The following is a 13653-nucleotide window of genomic DNA, read 5'->3' as shown; positions in this document are numbered from 1 at the left end:
AGGCATGTCACCTGCCCATGGAACTGGAACATAAAGCCTACTGGGCAACCAGATTCCTAAACTTTGATGCCAAATTAGCAGGAGAAAAAAGATTGCTCCAGCTAAATGAGCTAGAGGAATTCAGATTCACTGCTTTCGAAAATGCCAATCTTTATAAAGAAAAATAAAAAAAGTGGCATGACAGAAAGCTGTCATCTAGAATCTTTGAACCAGGACAAAAGGTTCTGTTGTTCAACTCTAGGCTCAGGCTATTCCCCGGGAAACTGAAGTCCCGGTGGAGGGGACCATACGTGATTACAAGTGTATCACCATATGGTTATGTGGAGCTTCAAGATATTGATTCTGATAAGAAGTTCATTGTCAATGGACAGAGAATCAAGCACTATCTTGAAGGCAATGTTGAGCAAGAGTGCTCAAGGCTGAAGCTAGACTAAAAGCTCAGCAAGGTCCAGCTAAAGACAATAAAGAAGCGCTTGCTGGGAGGCAACCCAGCCATGGGGCATCAATCCTCTAAGCATTTTGCCCTATTTTTATTTTTATTTGTTTATATAAAGTTCATTGATACTAAGGTAATGAATCAATTGCATATGTTCACAGGGTTACAGAAGGAATCTGCACACAAAACAGAGAAAATAGCTCACTGGCAAGAAAACGCCAGTAAGAGCCTATTTTGGGCGTTCAGCGCCCAAAAGGGGCAGCCAGTGGGCGCTGAACGCCAGTAAGGATAGCAATCTGGCATTCAACGCCAGAAAAGGGCAACAACTGGGCGTTGAACACCCAGGAGAACAGCATTTGGGCGTTGAACGCCCAAAACAGGCAGTGTTTGGGCGTTCAAACGCCAGGATGATGGGGAGGAGGTAATTTCGTTTTTCTTCATATTTTTCATTCTAATTTTAATTCCCATGTTTCAAATCATGATTTCTTGCATAAACATGTTAAGAACCCTGATTTTTAAAATCCCTAATTTCTAAAAATCCTACTTTAAAAATATCAAATGTATCTTAATCCATAAGCACAATTCCTCTTTTTCAATCCAATTCAACTCTTTTTCAAAAATCTTTTCAACTCATCAATATCTTTTTCAAATCTCCAAATTATCTTTTTCAAAATCTAGATTTATCTTTTTCAAAAATCTTTCATATCTTTTCAATTTTAAACTATATCCTCTCTTATCATATCTTCTATCTTATCTTCTCCAAATCAATCGTTTTTTATCATATCTTTTCTAAATTTTCGAACCCACCCCCTCCCTTTAAATATGGGTTCGGCCTCCCTCCCCTTCCATCAACAATTGCACCTAGCTCTCCTTCTATCCCTCTCCTTTCTTTTCTTTTGCTTGAGGACAAGAAAACCTCTAAGTTTGGTGTGTTTATCCGAGATCACTAAGATCATGGCTCCTAAGGGAAAACAAACCACTTCAAGAGACAAGAAAGAGAGCGTTCCAAAACCACTTTGGAATCAAGGGAAGTTCTTATCTAAAGAACATTCAGACCATTATTGCAAAATAATGGGTCTAAGATCAGTGATCCCGGAAGTTAGATTCGATCTGAAAGAAGACGAATATCCGGAGATCCAGGAGCAAATTCGAATCAGGAACTGGGAAGTCCTAGCTAATCCTGAAACGAAAGTGGGAAGGAATATGGTCCAGGAGTTCTATGCTAATATTTGGCAGACAGACAAGCAAAAACTATTTGGAACTGCTTTCTATGAATATCGGACCATGGTCAGAGGAAAGATTGTTCATACCAACCCTGACAAGATCAGGGAGATCTTAAAGCTACCTCAGCTGAAAGATGATCCAGACTCTTTCAACAGGAGAATGATGAGAACAGACAAGGGTCTGGATAAGATTCTAGAGGACATATGTATTCCTGGAGCCAGGTGGACCACCAGCACGAAGGGTGTCCCAAATCAACTCAAAAGAGAAGATCTCAAACCAGTCGCCAGAGGATGGCTGGACTTCATTGGGCATTCTCTGCTGCCCACTAGCAACCGTTCTGAAGTCACTGTTAAAAGAGCAGTGATGATCCATTGCATCATGATGGGAAAAGAAGTGGAAGTTCATCAACTAATTTCAACTGAATTCTACAAAATTGCTAATAAAAATTCTAAAGAGGCCAGGTTGGCTTACCCAAGCTTGATTTCTCTGCTCTGCAAGGACGCTGGGGTAAGGATGGGAATAACTGAGTATATCTCAATTGAGAAACCAATCACCAAAGCATCAATGGAAAAACAACAAGCGCAAGATGACCCCATCAAGAAAAAAACACAGGAATTTCTCCTAGAAATCCCTCAATCTGAATATTGGGAGTATCTTGAAACATCAGTTACCAAGATACAAGAAGCTATGGAACAAATAATAAAGGAACAGAAGGAACACAGTCAAATTCTCTGGTATTTGATTAAAGAACAGGAAGAGCAAGGGTGTGACTTGAGGGAATTGAAGCGCCAGAAGTTATCTCTTGAAGGACCAAGCACCCCACAGATCCAAGGAACATCCACTTCCCAGAACAAAGGTTGTTAAATTCCAATTTCTGCTTTAACTCTGTGATGGTTGTCGTTATAAGAGTTTACCTTAGGAGTCATATAGTAGTAATTAGTGTCTATTTTGATTTTACCTCCAATTAAGTTATAGTCTATTTTTCTCATCATCAGCAAACATGAATAAAATAGTAGATCTTTTGAATAAGAGGCAATAAGATTCGAGTTTTTTTTAATAAGAAAAATTCTAATTAGTAACATGTGGTGGCAATGCTTTCTGTCTTCTGAATGAATGCTTGAACAATGCATATGTCTTTTGAATTTGTTGTTTAAGACTGTTAAATATGTTGGCTCTTGAAAGAATGATTCTTGAAGCAAGAAAAAGCAGCAAAGAACAAAGCTTGCAGAAAAAAAAAAGAGAGAAAGCAAGCAGAAAAAGCCAATGGCCCTTAAAACCAAAAGGCAAGGGTAATAAAAAGGATCCCAAGGCTTTGAGCATCAGTGGATAGGAGGGCCTAAAGGAATAAAATCCTGGCCTAAGCGGCTAAACCAAGCTGTCCCTAGCCATGTGCTTGTGGCGTGAAGGTGTCAAGTGAAAACTTGAGACTGAGCGGTTAAAGTCAAGGTCCAAAGCAAAAAGAAGAGTGTGCTTAAGAACCCTGGACACCTCTAATTGGGGACTTTAGCAAAGCTGAGTCACAATCTAAAAGGGTTCACCCAATTATGTGTCTGTGGCATTTATGTATCCGGTGGTAATACTGGAAAACAGAGTGCTTAGGGCCACGGCCAAGACTCATAAAGTAGTTGTGTTCAAGAATCATCATACTGAAATAGGAGAATCAATAACACTATCTGAATTCTATGTTCCTATAGATGCCAATCACTCTGAGCTTCAATGGATAAAGTGAGATGCCAAAACTGTTCGGAAGCAAAAAGCTACTAGTCCCGCTCATCTAATTAGAATCTGAGCTTCACTCAAAAACTCTGAGATATTATTGCTTCTCAACCTATTAGTCTTCTATTTTATTTGTCTAGTTGCTTGAGGACAAGCAACAGTTCAAGTTTGGTGTTGTGATGAGCGGATATTTTATACGCTTTTTGGGGTTAATTTCATATAGATTTTAGTATGTTTTAGTTGGTTTTTAGTTTATTTTCATTAGTTTCTAGGCAAAATTCATATTTCTGGACTTTACTATGAGTTTGTGTGTTTTTTTGTAATTTCAGGTATTTTCTGGCTGAAATTGAGGGAGCTGAGCAAAAATCTTATTCAGGCTGAAAAAGGACTGCTAATGCTATTGGATTCTAACCTTCCTACACTCAAAATGGATTTTCTGGAGCTACAGAACTCCAAATGGCGTGCTTCCAATTGCGTTGGAACTTAGACATCCAGGGCTTTCCAAAAATATATAATAGTCCATACTTTGCTCAAGGATAGATGGCGTAAACTGGCGTTCAATGCCAGCTTTCTGCCCAATTCTGGCGTCCAGCGCCAGAAACAAGTTGCAAGTTGGAGTTCAACGCCAGAAAAGGATCCAAAGCTGGCGTTGAACGCCCAAAACAGCCCCAGGCACGTGAAAGCTTTAGAGTCGGCCCCAGCACACACCAAGTGGGCCCCAGAAGTGGATTTCTGCACTATCTGTTATAGTTTACTCATTTTCTGTAAACCTAGGTTACTAGTTTAGTATTTAAACAACTTTTAGAGATTCATTTTATATCTCATGACATTTTAGATCTAAACTTTGTACTATTTGACGGCATGAGTCTCTAAACTCCATTGTTGGGGGTGAGGAGCTCTGCTGTGTCTCGATGAATTAATGCAAGTACTTCTGTTTTCCATTCAAACATGCGTGTTCCTATCTAAGATATCCATTCGCGCCTAACTATGGAGATGGTGATGATCAGTGACACTCATCACCTTCCTCAATACATGAACGTGTGTCTGACAATCACCTCCGTTCTACATCAGATTGAATGAATATCTCTTAGATTCCTTAATCAGAATCTCCGTGGTATAAGCTAGATTGATGGCGGCATTCATGAGAATCCGGAAAGTCTAAACCTTGTCTGTGGTATTCCGAGTAGGATTCTGGGATTGGATGGCTGTGACGAACTTCAAACTCGCAAGTGCTGGGCATAGTGACAGACGCAAAAGGATAGTAAATCCTATTCCGGTATGACTGAGAACCTGCAGATGATTAGCCGTGCGGTGACAGCGCACCTGGACCCTTTTCACTGGAAGGATGGATGGTAGCCATTGACAACGGTGATCCACCTACATACAGCTTGCCATAGGAGGACGTGTGTGCGTGAATCAGAAGACAGAGGAAAGCAGAGATTCTGAAGACAAAGCATCTCCAAAACCCCAACATATTCTCCATTACTGCAAAACAAGTAACCTTTAATTCATGCTCTCTTGTTTATTCGCAATTCAACTGATAAATATAATTGACTTCCTGACTAAGAATTGCAAGATAACCAGAGATTGCTTCAAACCAACAATCTCCGTGGGATTTGACCCTTACTCACGTAAGGTATTACTTGGACGACCCAGTGCACTTGCTGGTTAGTGGTATGAGTGTGAAAAATGTGATTCATAATTCGTGCACCAAGCAACACCCGTATGATGAAAAGAGATTTAGAAGCTTGCACCATGCATTGCAATACGGATGGATGGTGGATAAGGAAATCATTTATGAGCTGGGATTTCAAGTTAGGAAAAATGAGTGTCCCGAAATCACAAAGAAGGTAGAAAAGAGAAGATGGGAGCTCCTTACTGATCCGGTCATTAGGGTGAATGCAAATCTAATAAGAGAGTTTTATGCAAATGCGGTCCGATATGATAAGGCAGATGAGTCATATACAAGCTTTGTGAGAGGAAAGATTGTGGATTTTGGTCCCATGAGTGTCATGAGGGCATTAAAGCTGCGGTCCATACCGTTTAAAGAAGAGAGTTATCATTCAAAAATGGACAACAACCCTGATCATGACCAGATTGTGCAAGACATTTGTGTACCAGGAGCTGACTGGGAAAGATATGCAGATAGGAGACCAAGGTTCATCAAAAGAGCAGATCTCACCCCGGAAGCAAAAGGGTGGTTCGAAATTGTCAGGAGGTCCATTCTCCCAGCAGCAAACAACTCGGAGGTGAATGTCAAGAGAGCCACACTGGTGCACTGTATACTCAAAGGCGGAGAGATCAAGGTTCATGAACTCATAGCAGAAGGGATTAGAAAAATGGCAGAGAAAAGCGACTCAAGGGGAACGTTAGGTTACCCCAGCACTATCTACCGACTGTGCAAGAAAGCTGGGGTGGTGTTTAAAGATGAGGACCCCGTGTGGATAAAAGAGGGCATTCTAATAACCGTTCAACGAATGCATGCCACTGCATCCCCCCTGCCTCAACGGAAGCAAAGGAAGAGGGCAGCCCCTCAAGTAGTAGAAGGACAAGCCGTAGAAGGGCAAGCACCAGCCACCTTCGATATGCACCAATTGCAGGAGGCCATTGGTGGACTATCTCGACAATATTTGGAAAGCCAAGGAGCACAGAGAGAACTTCAACTACAGATGATGGGGCAGCAAGAGGAGTCACTCTCAAGATGGATGACTCAACAAGGGGATTGGCAAAAGCAAATGATGGATCAGTAACTGAGTCAAGGACAACAATGGAGTGAAACATTCCACAGGATGGAACAAAGGCAAAATGAGCAACAAGAATCCATCCAGAGGCTAATCAACATCCAAGCACATCAAGGTGCACATATACATGAGATGCATCGAAGACAAATAGAACAGGCAGAACTATTGGACGAGCAAAGGACATTTGCAGAAGGAGTTTACATGCGCGAGACTGGGCATTATATAAATACTCAAGCCAGGCTCGGTTACTTGGTAGGACAGCTGCCTATATTGCATCCAGGAATCACAAGGTATGAAGAAATGAGGGGTGAATTAGCACGAGAAGAAAAACAAAGGGTGGAAGAGATTCATGAATCAGTGAGGAAGGCACTTAAGGATTGGAAGCAAGCAAGATTGGCACGGATGAGAGGGAATGCAAGAGGACACAAAGAAGACAAACAAGGAGGAAAGCATGGGCATCCACAAGAGTAAAAGGTGGTGGAGTTCCTTCTTTGGTCCATCTTTTTCTATGCTTTAAATAAGGAAGATCTTGTATGAAATAGAACATGCTTCCATGTTAGTTGAACTTTTTAAATTCTGTCTTTAAAGTTTTCTTTCCGAATAGGTCTATGTTTGCTAGTCTTTATGTTACTACATCATCTCCTTACTTACTTGTATGCTTGTCCCTTTGAATCAAATGAAAAGAGAATGAGTGTTTTTAAGAAGACCAGAGTAGAGTTTATACTATGGAATAAGTTCATGAGTTTATGGTATAGTCATAAGTTAGCTAAGTTGGTTCAACCATAAGGTGGGAGGACAACTGTCTGTCATGAATACTATGCTTGAGACACACCCCATGAGACTAGCTAAATAAGAAGATCCTAATAAGAAAAAGGGAAAGAACAATCAAAGTTGAGGAATAAAAGAAAAAGAGTAAGCAATAAGGCTAGGCACCAATGGTTTTAATCTTGAGGCATGTGTCTGTGGTTTTCCTGTGTGAGGGATCTACGTGGATGAATAAGCTCTTAGGGGTGCTTTATCACTTGGTAACTTGGGTTAACTAACTCGGGATTATCAGCTGAAAGTCCACTATCAAGAGTAACCCTCACTACAAAGCATTTAGTAACCCAAAGAGGTGCTGGACACCAAGGTCTCAAGAAAAGAAAATAAATAAACTATATGCCTGTGGTGTGTATGTATGGGGGAGAGACTTGAGCAAGTAAGTCCTTAGGGGTGCTTCAACACCTAGCACCTTGAACCAACTGGTTCGGGAGTGTTGGCTGAAAGCTTATTTTAAAGAGTTGTCCCCTTACAGAACACTTAGCCTAAGAACACAAATAAGCCCTGAAATAACAACAAAAGGATCAATAAATAAAAGTTTCACGGGATGCAATCACAGTGAGTATTCTAGGACATGATAAAGGTCTAAAAGCCAGGAATGAACCTAAGTTGCTATGCATGAAACCACCATAAAACCAGGGACATGACTTCCACAAGAATGACTCATTTCTCTTGGCATTCCATTCATCATTCTCTTGTTCCAGTACTTGCTTAGGGATAAGCAAGCTTTAGGTTTGGTGTTGTGATGCCAGGGCATTTTGGCCAGTTTCACTGACCTTTTCTTTACTATTTTTAGGGTAGTTTCATGCATTTCCTTAGGAAATAAGCTAGTTTTGGGTAGATATTCACTTACATCTTGATTCAAGCATACATTGTGCACTTTACATGATTTCATGAGGATTTTGCATGAATTTAAGGACAAATTAGATGTTGCATTTCCCATGACTTGGACTAGAACTTTGATGCACTTTATTGCTTGATTTCAGGACAAAGGAAGCAAAGAAGAACCACATTAGTGGCTACGTTAGTTACACTAACGTTAACACTAACGTGGAATGGGAGTAACTTGCAAAGTTAATGAAAAAAGTGATTGCCAATAACGCTCTCGAAGCCATCATTGCCCACGTTAAGAGTCATGTTAACTAAGTTAACGTGAACTCTAACGTGGAAGAAAGAAAATGGAGCCAACATTAGTGACACTTAACATTATCACTAACGTTGGACCAAGCTCATGAGTGGGCACGTTAGTCACCACGTTAACTTAGTTAACGTGGCCTCTAACGTTAAGAAGAAAGGGGGGAAGCCAACGTTAGTGATATTCAACATTATCACTAACGTTGGCCAAGTCACACTAGGCCACGTTAACCTAGTTAACGTGGAAGCTAACGTGAGGAAACAAGGTGGTCGACAACGTTAGTGACACTAAACATTGTCACTAACGTTGGAAGGAACCCATACAAGCCCCACTGAGCCACGTTAACTCCCACGTTAACTTAGTTAACGTGGAAGTTAACGTGAAAAAAGGGAGGTGACGCCAACGTTAGTGACACCCAACATTGTCACTAACGTTGGAAGGAGCCCACACATGCCACCATGAGCCACGTTAACTCCCACGTTAACTTAGTTAACGTGGAAGCTAACGTGGATAAGGGAATGTTGAGCCAACGTTAGTAACACTCAACTTTGTCACTAATGTTGGAGATGGCTAGCATGGCCACGTTAGAAGCCACGTTAACCTAGTTAACGTGGACTCTAACGTGGGAGCTAAGGGGCACATTGGAATGTTAGTGACAATGTTAAGTGTCACTAACGTTCTCGAAGGTTGGCAAGCCTACGTTAAAAGAGCCGCGTTAACTAAGTTAACGTGGACTCTAACGTAAGGAAGGGGGAGGCTTCTCAACGTTATTGGGAAAGTTGAGTCCCAATAACGTGCGCGAAGGACAAAGAGGCAACGTTAGTGGCAACGTTTGTGCCACTAATGTTGAGGTTAACGTGGCTCTTACTTGGGTAAGGAACGTTAGTGAAAAAGTTGAATGTCACTAACGTTCTCGAACCTATATTTTCACTGAACGTTAACACCACTAACGTTCTAAGCAAAAGTCTCTGCCCACTTCACACTTTCTCTCTGCAAGTAAAGCCAAGCCCAATGAAGAAGATAACTGCTTCAAACTCAAGATCCAAAGGCCCAGATCCAAGACTTGAAGAACCAACTAGAAGAGTAGAAGAGTAGTATATATAGGAGTAGCTTTGAATTAATTAGGGGAGTTGGAAAATATAGGGAGCCTCTGGGCATAGAATTACTCTCTGTATTTACTTTCTTTGTACTTCTAGTTTTCATCATGTATTCTCTATCTTTGTTTTCATTTTCCAGAGCTAAGAACAACTAAATCCCTTTCATTGGGTTAGGGAGCTCTGTTGTAATTTGATGGATCAATACTAGTTTTTATTATTCTTCTTCTATCTTTTCTCTTGATTTTACTTGAAAGCTTTCGATCTTCATCCAATTGGGTAGTTATCTTGGAAAAGAAGATATTCATACTTGGATTCTTCTGAACCTTGAAAGAGGAATGAAGAGATCAAGCTAGAGATGCTTTCTCATGCTGGACCAAATTGGGTTTGGATGAATATGTGACTATAATCCTCTCAACACTTGATTTGGGAAATGCATGTGGTATAATCAGTGACCATACTTCATCTCTTCTCATGAGCAATTGACCAAGGAATTGGCTATTGATCAAGATTTGAGAGATTGGATTACAAGAAATTGTAATTCAATCACTTAAGATTGCCAAGGAGATCAATGAGTGCATTGATTGAGGAAGAAATGAAAATGAAATTGATCCGAAGAATGCAACATCTCCTAAGCCCAATGAACTCCCTATTTCTAATCTTACCCATTCTCTTTAATTTCTGTTATTTACTCTTATGAGCAATTCCCCCATTCCTATTTACAATTCTGCAATTTACTTCAGTAATTTACTTTCAGTTCTTTAATTCTAGCATTTATTTTTTCCGTCATTTACCTTCCCGCCATTTTATTTTCTGCAATTCTAAACTCAAATCCTGGATTCGCTCAACTAGAACATTCCTCTAATTAAAGTTGCTTGATCAATCAATCCTTGTGTGATTCGACCTCACTCTATTGTGAGTTTTTACTTGACGACAAATTCGGTACACTTGCCGAAGGAAATTTGTTAAGAGACAAGTTTTCCGTGCATCATCTACAACGCCTTAATAGGTCGGACAACATTAAATCAACTCGGCGCAATAGTTTCAACTCCACATCTATGCATGAAATTTCCAACCGCAGAAGGGATAGCTACGATAAAAGCATATCAGAAGATGGCGCGCTGCTGTTATAACGAAAGTCTAAACCTCAGAGGAAGAGGAGAAGAATTCACACAATCGAACTCTGTGGAGTTCAGAGGCGAGAAGAACTCCGTCCACAGCCTGAAGGCGAAATAGAGAAAGTCCAGATCGGAGACATCCCGGACAAAACAACCAATATTGGCACGACTCTAAAAGGAGATATAAAAGAATCACTCGTACAGTTCTTACGAGACAACGTCGACCTCTTTGCGTGGAAGGCTGCAGACATGCCAGGCATAGACCCCGATTTAATGTGTCATAAGCTAGCAGTCTATCCTGGATCTCGGCCAGTACAGTAGAGGTGTAGAAAGCTCGGACCCGAAAGATCCCAAGCTGTGGAAGAGCAGGTACAAGCTCTACTGGAGGCAAGATTCATAAGAGAAGTCAAGTACCCACTATGGTTAGCTAATGTCGTCTTGGTGAAAAAATCAAACAGGAAGTGGCGAATGTGCACCGACTATACAGATCTCAACAAAGCCTGCCCAAAAGACCCTTATCCACTCCCAAGTATCGATGCTCTGGTAGATGCCTCCTCCGGATATAAATACCTCTCGTTTATGGATGCATATTCCGGATACAATCAAATCCCCATGTATCCACCCGATCAAGAAAAAACCTCGTTTTTAACACCAAAAGCAAATTACTGCTACATTGTGATGCCTTTTGGTCTCAAGAACGCGGGAGCTACTTATCAAAGGCTAATGAATAAAGTCTTTTCAGATCATATCGGAAAAGTCATGGAAGTCTGGGTGGACAACATGTTAATAAAAACACAAAGTGAAGAGACATTATTGTCTAACCTGGTCCAAGTGTTCGACACTATAAGAAAGCATGGCATGCAACTCAATCCTGCAAAATGGACCTTTGCAGTAGAAGCAGGCAAGTTCTTAGGTTTTATGCTCACACAAAGAGGAATTGAGGCAAATTCGGATAAATGCCAGGCCATACTCAACATGAAAAGCCTAACTTGTGTCAAAGAGGTACAACAACTCAACGGGAGACTGGCACCCTTATCCAGATTCCTAGCAGGATCAGCAATAAGATCTCTTCCCTTCTATACTACTCTAAGGAAAGGAAAGAAGTTCGAATGGACAACGGAGTGCGAACAAGCCTTCCAAGATTTCAAAAGATTTCTAGGACAGCCACCTATCCTATCTCGGCCACGAGAAGGAGAACCACTCATATTATACCTCGCGGTAGGGAGTCGGGCAATAGCCTCGACACTAGTTCGAGAAGAGGACAGTGGGCAACAACCCGTATATTTCATCAGTAAAGCATTACAATGATCTGAGCTGAACTACCAAAAAATAGAAAAGTTTGCCTATGCTCTCATACTAACATCTCGATGACTTCGCCCGTACTTCCAAGCTTACACCATTAAGGTTCGGACCAACCAGCCCATTAAAGGGATATTGCAGAAAACAGATCTAGCAGGCAGAATTTTACAATGGGCAGTCGAGTTATCCGAGTTCGACCTCCAATATAAAGCTCAGGCAGCCATCAAATCACAGTACTTAGCCGACTTCATTGCAGAATTTACAGACACCCTGGAAACCCCATAGAATTAAATCTCTACGTGGACGGTTCCTCGAATAAGACAGGAAGCGGCGCAGGTGTGATAATTGAAAGTAATCAAGGAACCCAAATCGAACTCTCTCTCAAATTCGGATTCCCTGCCTCAAACAACTAGGCGGAATATGAGGCATTACTAGCTGGTTTAAAGCTGGCTAAAGAGGTCGGAGCTCAAAGACTCATTATCTTCAGCGACTCACAAGTGATCACTTTACAAATAACGGGGAGCTACCAAGCCAAGGACCCCAATTTGAAAAAGTACCTGGGTAAAACCAGGGAACAGCTCGGACAATTCCAGGAATATGAGATCTGCCACATACCCCGCGAACAGAATGCCGGAGCTGACGCACTCTCAAAGCTAGCCAGCACCAAACCAGGAGGCAACAATAGAAGCCTCATCCAGGAAATACTACTGAACCTGTCAATCTCGGAAGAGGAAAAAGTCCTAGCCATAACTGGTCTAGATCAAGGATGGATAACTCCTATAATTAACTACCTCAAAACAGAAACACTTCCTACAGATGAGAAGGAGGAAAAAAGGTTAAAACGGGAGGCATAATACTACACTATCATAAACAATACTCTATGAAAAGAGGAATTTCAATACCATTGTTAAAATGTGTACCGACTTCCAACACAAAGGAAGTTCTAAAAGAAATACACAGTGGCATCTGTGGTAATCATCTCGGAGCACAAGCGCTCACCAAAAAATTACTCCGGGCAGGATTTTATTGGCCAACTCTACAAAAGGAGGCCACAGATTTTGTAAAGACATGTCCACCATGTCAAAAACATGCCAACTTTCACATTGCCCCGCTAGAGGAGCTTATCAGTGTAACCTCACCTTGGCCATTTGCAAAATGGGGACTCGACCTTCTTGGACCCTTTCCTCAGGGATCGGGACAAGTTAAATTCCTCATAGTAAGGGTAGACTATTTCACAAAGTGGATCGAGGCAGAACCCTTAGCTAACGCTACTGCTCAAAGAAGTCAAAAATTCCTATATAGGAACATCGTCACAAGGTTCGGGGTCCCATACCCCATCACCACGGACAATGGCACCCAATTCACAGATGCAGGCTTCAGAAAATTAGTAGCCGACTTAAACATAAAGCACCAGTTCACTTCCGTCGAACATCCCCAAGCCAATGGACAAGCCGAAGCTGCCAACAAAGTCATATTGGCTGGGCTAAAACGGAGATTACAAGACGCAAAGGGAGCTTGGGCCGAAGAACTCCCACAAGTCCTATGGGCATATCAAACAACGCCACATTCCACAACAAAGGAATCATCCTTCTGATTAGCATACGGAATGGAGGCAATGATCCCAGTAGAGATCGAGTAAGGGTCGCCTAGAGTGGTTCATTATAATGAAGAAGCCAACTCCCAACTTCAAAGGGAAGAGCTCGACCAACTTCCTGAAATCCAAGAAAGAGCTCGGATCAGGGAAGAAGCACTAAAACGTCGAATGGCTTCCAGATATAATCAAAAGGTAGTGCCAAGAGGTTTCGCTGAGAATGATCTCATCCTAATCCGAAATGATATCGGAACAACTCGACCCGGAGAAGAAAAGCAGGCAGCAAACTGGAAAGGACCCTACCGAGCCATAAAAGTACTTGGGAAGAGCTACTACAGACTGTCCGAACTCGAGGGGCGGGAGCTTCCTAGGTCATGACACGCCTGCAACCTAAGAAGGTATTATAGCTAGGAATGGTAAGGGATCTCAGCATAGGGTGTACTCTTTTTCCTGAAAAGGTTTTTTAATGAGGCACTAAGT

Source organism: Arachis ipaensis, chromosome B2, assembly GCF_059453495.1.
Source record: "Arachis ipaensis isolate K30076 ecotype BB chromosome B2, ASM5945349v1, whole genome shotgun sequence".
In the NCBI taxonomy this organism is placed as follows: domain Eukaryota; kingdom Viridiplantae; phylum Streptophyta; class Magnoliopsida; order Fabales; family Fabaceae; genus Arachis; species Arachis ipaensis.
This window is presented reverse-complemented; position numbering follows the sequence as displayed.